Genomic DNA, 5,251 nt, shown 5'->3' with positions numbered 1-5,251 from the left:
CATGATGGTATGCCCAGTTTACACACACCTCCCGGTGCCCGGACCTGCTATACCTCTTCAGAGGTTGAGGCCTACGGGAGGCCCCAGGGAATACCTAATCTGCATTGCCTTGGTCCCTGGCAATGGGAGTTGCTGAGGGATCCAGAAAACATGGAGGTTTTAATGGAAATGCAGGAAAGGGTTTCCAGATGGACTTGTGCCAGGGGTGCTAGGTAGTGACACTCATGGAGTATACAGTGACCTACAGGGCGTTTTTGGCATGGTTATGTTTGGCCATCTGGTCAGGAGGCTTAGCCCCGTTTGTCAAGAGAGTAATGTTTCCTTTAGTAAAGAACCTACTTCAGCTCTGTCTCACAGAGGTTCCAGGAACTAGAGGTGAGAAATACAGCAGCTACTGACCATGCCTGATGGGTGAAGAAGGCAGGATGCTTGTCCCAGGATGTCTTAAGTTCCGTGGCTGGAAATCGTTTTGTAGGTAGCCATATTATCCTGGTTAGGATGGGGATGGCTATGACAAAACATGATGACCAAAAACAAGTTGGGGAGGAAAAGGTTTATCTGGCTTTTACTTCCATATCGGAGTCCCTCACCGAAGGGTGTCGGGACAGGAACTCAAGCAGAACAGGAGGCAGGAACTGATGCTGATGCAGAGGCTGTAGAGGGGGGCTGCTTTCTGGCTTGCTAATTGGATTTGCTCTGCCTGCTTTCTTACAGCACCCAGTACCACCAGTCCAGGGATGGTACCATGCCCATCGGGTCGGGGCCTCCTCCATCAATCACTAATTTAAAAAGTGCCCCACAGCTTAATCTTATGAAGGCATTTTTCTCAGTTGAGGCTCCCTCCTTTCAGATGACTCTAGCTTGTGTCAAGTTGATATAAGACTGGCCAGCACACATATTCCCTCCCCACCTACCCCCTCATATACATATCCAACTGGGTGTGGGGGGAGGTCAGAGGACTCTGTTTAGAAGTCAGTTCTCACCTTCCGCCTTGTTGAGGTAGGGTCTCTTTTGTTTCTGCTACTGTGCTGGGCACTCCAGGCTGGTACTCCAGGCCGGTACTCCAGGCCTTTGGGCATCTCCTGTGTCTGCTGCCTGTCTTGCTGTCCCGGCGCTGGCATTGTAGATGAACACGTCAAGTTAGCATTTTACTTGGGTTCTGAGCATCAAACTAGTGTTGCCAGGGTTCCTCCACCAGTGCCTTTTCCTACTCCACCATCTCCCCAGCATCCATATTTCTTCCTTAGTCCCAGTGACCACTGTGTCCCTCGAGGGCTAGATGCTTTTCCTTTTTTTTTTTTTAATTAGATATTTTCTTTATGTACATGTCAAACGGTATCTCCTTTTCCAGTTTCCCCTCTGGAAAAAAAAAATAATAAAAAACAAAAACAAACCCCTGTTCCCTCGCCCTTCCCCCTGCTCACCACTCCACCCCCTCCTGCTTACTGGCCCTGGCATTCCCCTTCACTGGGGCATAGAACCTTCACAGGGCCAAGGGCCTCTCCTCCCATTGATGACTGACTTGGCCATCCTCTGCTACATATGCTGCTGGAGCCATGAGTCTCACCATGTGTACTCTTCAGTTGGTAGTTTAGTCCCTGATATAGCTGTCTCCCGAGAGACTCTGACAATACCTGATTAATACAGAAGTAGAGGCTCACAGCCATCCATTGGACATCCACAGGGTCCCCAATGAAGGAGCTAGAGAAAGGACCCAAGGAGCTGAAGGGTTTGCAGCCCCTTAGGACGAACAACAGTACGAACTAACTAGTACCCTCAGGGCTCCCAGGAACTCAACCACCAACCAAAGAGTACACACATGATGTTTTTCTTCTTAGGTAATTCCACTTCTCCTGCCTTGATCTAGTTGGGGAATGTTTTGTATTTCGGCTTCAATCCAGATTATTGGGGGCTTTGAGAAGCCCAGTTTAACACTCTCCCCCAGAGGGAAGAAACCCTCCGCGTCATCCCTGAATGCCCTCACTGACTTGGCAAACTGGGTTCACCAAGCTCTCTCCACATCCTCTTCAGTTACAAATGTCATAACCTCTGTCACCACCTTCAGCCTCCATGACATATCCCGAGCTCCTCCTCCCTCCTTAAAGGAACTGACACGCTGTGTCCCTCAAACTGATGTCTCAGATCCTACAATACCCTGAAGGATCTATGACGAAACATAGCTTAAGGTATTAATTGGATATTGATTAGTATTAATAGTATTAGTAATTTATTAGTTGTTGTATGTCCCCCCTCCTTTTTTCTGTTTTTTGTTTTGTTTTGTTTTGTTTTGTTTTGTTTTTGAGACAGGGTTCCTCTGTATAGCCCTGGCTGTCCTAAAACTCACTCTGTAGATCAGGCTGGCCGCGAACTCAGAAATCCGCCTGCCTCTGCCTCCCAAGTGCTGGGACTAAAGGCTTGCGCCACCACTGCCCAGCTTGTATGTCCCTTTTTATCAGCTAAGCTTCAAGCCACTAGAAAATCTGTTTCTCAGCCAGGCAGTGGTGGCGTATGCCTTTAGTCCCAGCACTTGGGAGGCAGAGACAGGCAGATATCTGAGTTCAGGGCCAGCCTGGTCTACAGAATGAGTTCCAGGACAGCCAGGGCTATACAGAGAAACCCTGTCTCAAAAAAAACAAAAATAAAAAAAGAAACAACAACAAAAATATGTTTCTCTAACTCTCCCTTCTCCCTCATGTCTGGTGTATTGAAAACACGTGAAGATATTGAATAGAAAAATGCATCTTCATAACCCTTCGAGCCAAGTGCGCTGGTTCACGCCTCTCATATCAGGATTTGGGAAGCTGAAGCAGACACTTGCCGTGAGTTCAAGGCCAGCCTAGGCTTTGGCTTCTCTAAATATCACCTGTGATCTCTAGGTATCTCAATATTTTCCTTCCTAGGAGATCTTCCCCATCCACTATGGCTCATGGGTCTCTTCTGCCCTTCATGACCACCCATGACCCCTGAGTCACATAGCCATCACTGAACTATGTCCTGGCTGAATTCATACACTGATTCATACATGAAAGGCCTAGTTTCATATCTGTAGCCAGGGTTTTCTGAGTTGGCATGAGACACAGCCCCATAACAGACTCTGACCACACAAGTCTTAACCAGCCTTCATTGTTGACCCAAATGCTACACTCCACAAAAAAATATGATGATCTCCTTTCTCACCATGGCCACTATTACCTGTTGAAAAGCAAACTTCTATGTCAGAGATACCAGAATGTGAGTCTTAGGCTGTGTCTTATAAGGTTCCTGCAGGCGATACTTCACCTAAACCACCAATGGTCAGTAGGGACAAGAATAAGACCACCATGCAGAGGGACATCATCTGGAATGTCGAATACGGGATATGAATGGATTCTCTGGAATCACACCAAGTGATCTTGACCTAGTGACTTTGTTCTTAAGCTAGTCTTCTCATCTGTCCAACAGTGATGTGGGGTGGCCTCATGGGCTTTCCATGGAAATACAGTCAGATAACAAGTCTGATGTGGTGTTGATGGTGTCAGTGGTGATCGTAGTCATGGGCATAAGTGCTCGGTCAAATGTTACCTCGTAGGGAGTTTTGGGTGTCTTTGTTTCTTTTGTAGTTGATTAGCTCTTCCTCCACAATCTGTCATCTCTACAGAGCACAAGGTAGAGTTTGCAGCCATGTCAAATTCTCCTCCCAGCATCCAAGGCCAGCCTAGAAACCAGGCCTCGGAGTCCCCAGTGATGTAGTTTCTTTCAGTCATCCGTCCCACGTGTTATCTCATGTCCAGCTCATTAATCCTCCAGAAGAGTGATAAATTCTTACTTGAGAGTAACATGTAACAATTTATAATGCCATAAAATCCACAAGCATCCTCCCGTTGCAGGAATTTTGACAACAGCTCCTTCCCTAGAGCACAGGGTGGAAGATGCCTGCGGTGAGATAGAACTCAGCTCTCCAAGAAAAAGTCACTCAAAATCCCACAGCTTCGAGGACTGAGCCTGGGGCTGGGGGTGGGGCACTAACCGTCCTCTTGGTCGTTATGAGGATAATCCAGGTAATTCTCTAGAGGACTAGAGGCTCTATTCTTTGGTCCTGACCTGATTCTAGACCATTCTCTGACCTTTTAGTGCTTTACAGTGTACAGCCAACAGTGAAGTCTTCAAAGCCCTGGGGTTGAGCTCTGTGCTCTTTAACATCTGAGATCTCCCTTCAGTGTCTGTCTCTTCTGGTATGTTCCTTAATTAGTACTGGAGCCATTCAAATTAAGATTTTAATGCAACTGAGCAGGTGCCATAATTTACCCCTCTAAGCAGCCTGAATTTCTGAAATGGTAAAGAGATTCTGCCGTATTCCAGAGATGTCACATTACTGCTTACTCCAGGTGAAGGGTGGAGAATCGGGCGGGCAGCTATTACTCTGTTTGGCACCCATTCTCACCAATTTAACTATTGGATTTTAGAGAATCCAGATCATTTACTTATGTCCAGGGCACAACTGCAGAGAGGCTGTAATTGACTAGGCAGTAGGGAGAAGCAGCGAGCTTGGTTATTACAGGATGACTGTATGGCGCCCCCCATTGCTGAACATGAGCACTACAGGTCCGGCAGGAAGAGATGATGATGATGATGATGATGATGATGATGATGATGATGATGATGATGATGATCAGATGTCAGAGATGAAGCCATGGTGTGGAGGTTTAAATGAGCTGTCCCCATAATCCTCAGGCATTTGAAAACTTTGTCCACAGTTGGTAGCTCTTCAGGAATGATTGGGAGGTATAGCCTTGCTGGAAGAAGTGTGTCCCTGGCTTTGAGGTTTCAAAGGACTCAAGCCATTTCAAGTTAGTCCTCTCCATCCCCAGCTTACAATTTGTAAGCTCCTAGCGGCTGCTGCAACCACCTGTTCCTGCCATCATGAACTCTGGAACCATAAACTCAAAGCAAACCCTCACTTTTGTACGCTGGCTTGGCCATGGCATTTTATCACCACAATAGAAAAGTAACTGTGGAGGCTGGAGAGATAGCGCAGCGGTCAGGAGCACTGACTGCTCTTCCAGAGGTCCTGAGTTCAAATCCCAGCAACCACATGGTGGCTCACAACCATCTATAATGGGGATCCAATGCCCTCTTCTGGTGTGTCTGAAGATAGCTACAGTATACTCATATAAATAAAAAAATAAACAAATCTTAAAAAAAAAAAAAGAAAAGTAGCTAATACAAGCTTAGCTATAGAAAGAGGAAGAGCTATAGATGACATTGAAACCAT

The sequence above is a fragment of the Mastomys coucha genome, unplaced genomic scaffold (assembly GCF_008632895.1).
Source record: "Mastomys coucha isolate ucsf_1 unplaced genomic scaffold, UCSF_Mcou_1 pScaffold22, whole genome shotgun sequence".
Lineage (NCBI taxonomy): Eukaryota > Metazoa > Chordata > Mammalia > Rodentia > Muridae > Mastomys > Mastomys coucha.
The sequence above is the reverse complement of the archived record's forward strand: the minus strand, read 5'-3'. Positions refer to the sequence as shown.